The following is a 2,869-nucleotide window of genomic DNA, read 5'->3' as shown; positions in this document are numbered from 1 at the left end:
CACATATGCATACACATATTTGTTTCTATCAAGGAACCTTATTTAGTATTAACAAATATATGAAAGATAACTTGTTAGAGAGGAACTTTTAAGACTATTTTTGGCCTGCTGTTATCAAATGCTTCATTTTTTTTTTAACATACACAACAAACAAGAAGCACAGTGAAATTTTGTACCTCTCTTTGATAGGTGAGTATGATTATGTAATTGAAATAATGTAGTCTACTCTAGAATATTCTTTGCAAAATCCTAACTTTTTTCTCATTTTCAGGGAGGGTTTAGCTCAATCATAGAAACACCTACTGAGAGGGAAAAGCAAACATTTAGATAGGCCATTATTCATATTTTCTTACTTGGCTTCTTTTTTTTTTTCAGTATTAACTTGTGTTCCCTTTTCTGTCCTCCCTGCTTCTCTCTCAATCATTCAGGAGATTTGCTTCTTTCAGATATCTTTAAAAAACCATCCCTCAGTTCCTTCAAAATTGTGTTACCTCCAACATGAACCTTCTCTGCATCTATGTCATCTGGTCTTGCTCAATCTTTTTGTTTTTGTTTTTAGGGTATGGCAATGTTTATTCTGAGTTGGCACTGAAGGGAGGGGAGGATGAAGAAGAGGTGGGAGGTAGGACAGGGGTGGTGCATTCTAGAGGAGCTGGTCCCTTTCCTCCACACTGTGGTCCAAAGTTCATCCAGCCATATGTCGCATCCTCTTCCACCCATGGTCCCTGCTTCTTGGACAGATCTGTCATGAGGTGAGGAAGGTCCTGAGGGTAGAGTTGTCTCCAGTGGTAGGAAGGAGAGCCCAGAGCAGTTGGCCATCTCAGTCTCAGGTTCTGAATGGCTTCAGGACCTGAAGGAGTATCCTGGAGCAGGGCTTTGGGTTTTGGAGAGGCTTTGGAGAAGGTGGCCAGAGCCAGGGCAGAGACCAGCATGCACACCCACAGCTGCCTCATCCTATAGAGCTCCTGAGGAGGGTCCTGGAAGGTGGTGACAATTCTTCAGAGGGTCCTCTGGGTGTGTTCTGCTCCGCAGGAGAACGCCCTCCCTTTTATAGCCCTGAGGCCCCTCCTTTTACCTCCCCCCCCACCTCCCACAATGAGGTCAGAGGAAGGAAGGAGGGAGAGGAGGTGTATATATAAGTGAAGGAGGAGGAAAGTGCCATCTTTGTTTTCTATTCTACTTTTTTCTACCTTTTTATGTATGTAGCATGTCAGGGACTAAAATGGTAGATTGGGAATGTAGTGACTCCATTGTTTTTATTGGAGAAAATAGTTTGTTATAGAAGTGTTGAAATATCGATTCCATTTTTCATCTATTCATTTTGCTTTCAGTTTGATTTTTTAAGTGATCTTAAAATCATATTGTGGGATCTATTAAATTGTGACTCAATGTATTTCAGAGTGTCTGAATTGTAGTTTCTATGACTACTTCTTATTATGTATTATTTGTTTCTACACTTCTGAAATCAATACTGCTTGCTATAGAATGTATACATGCATACACAGAATCACACATATTCATATTTATAAATAAAGCTTTTATTTACATATTAGCATCTTTGTGTATTAAGAGCGTATTCTCCCTTGTTTATAGAATTTGAGTTAGCATTGTAGGATCCCAAGGAGATAGGGAGGAGGGACATAAGTACCTCAAAATGGACTTTGATTCCTCACTTGAGAGAAGGAACTAAGGATATTCTTACTTATGCCAGATAATTTAAAGAACTCTCCAGGAAGATTTATTCCCATATCACTTGGCATATATCCTAGAAGTTTTCATTGTTGTGTAATGGGGATCTGGCATATGGGCAGACCCCATCAGCTTGCTCAGACTGCAAGTTCCACATGTAGGACACCAGGGAGCAGATGGTATCTCTCCATGTGAAGCTGCTTCTGGGAGAGTTGTGATAACACATAAGCGAAGTGCCTTAGAAAGACTGCCAAATATGTGGACATTCTGTAGTTGGTTCTGGTTGGCTGACTAATCATGTGGTTGGGTGGAGCCTTTTGCATAACTGGAACTGTCAGTGTCTTCAAAAGAGACCTCAGTCAGTTTTGGCTATCACTCTGTTGCATTTGCAACTGAGAGAGTAAGGTGACTCTCTCACTAATGGTGTCCATTGAGAGATTATTATGCTAATGAAAAAGGCCTTGGATCCTTCTTCCCTAGGAGGTCACATGGGTCCAGAGTTCCCAAGAGCCTTTGCTCTTGGCATTTTCATTTCTATTCTAAGTAGAGTAAGTAGAACCTCTGATTTCTGTCAAGTGAGTACCACATGAATGTGGGAATTAGAATCCAGGGTCGCTTTTGTAGTCAGCTTGGCATCAATGCCTTGGGGAGCAAGGAACAATTTTCCCAATCCAGTGAAAGGACTTAAACTTGTTGAGAATAATGCTATAAAGGAACTACACCAAGTTATGCACCTAATTTGTCATTCCTCCTCCTGACCCACCTGATCATCCCCAGCACACACAGAAAGTAGGGGAGATGATGCTCAGGAAGTGTCATGGGGAATGCTTGTATATTTATTCTTTGTATATCTTTAAACTAAATATCACTTTGGAAAAGTTAATCAGTGTTAAACGGTTAAATGGAACACAATGTCCATTACAACTTCTAGATCTTTTTCAGAACAATTGCTGTCTATGTCATTATGCCTTTCTCATCTTAAACTTGCAAAGTTAACTTTTTGGTTCCAAGAATAAGACCTTATGTTTATCCCTATTAAATGTCATCTTATTAGATTCAACCTAAAGTTCTATCTTGAATTCTAGGATCCTGTAGGAGTCTAGGTTTACACTCTTATGTGCATAGTCAGTCATGGTCACCGTGTTGGTTTTGCATAAATGTTTTTCTTTGTTATAAGGGA

The 2,869-nt window shown here is 40.0% G+C and overlaps 1 pseudogene; it reads right to left on the bottom strand.

Moving 5' to 3' along the window:
• Positions 1-572: 572 nt before the first annotated feature.
• Positions 573-953, bottom strand: LOC138149002 (gastrin pseudogene; annotated as a pseudogene).
• Between the last annotated feature and the right edge of the window lie 1,916 nt (positions 954-2,869).

This window comes from Petaurus breviceps, unplaced genomic scaffold (assembly GCF_028583685.1).
Source record: "Petaurus breviceps papuanus isolate PSGF00001 unplaced genomic scaffold, PetGlider_PUasm1.0 90845, whole genome shotgun sequence".
In the NCBI taxonomy this organism is placed as follows: Eukaryota; Metazoa; Chordata; class Mammalia; order Diprotodontia; family Petauridae; genus Petaurus; species Petaurus breviceps.
The sequence above is the reverse complement of the archived record's forward strand: the minus strand, read 5'-3'. Positions and strand labels throughout refer to the sequence as shown.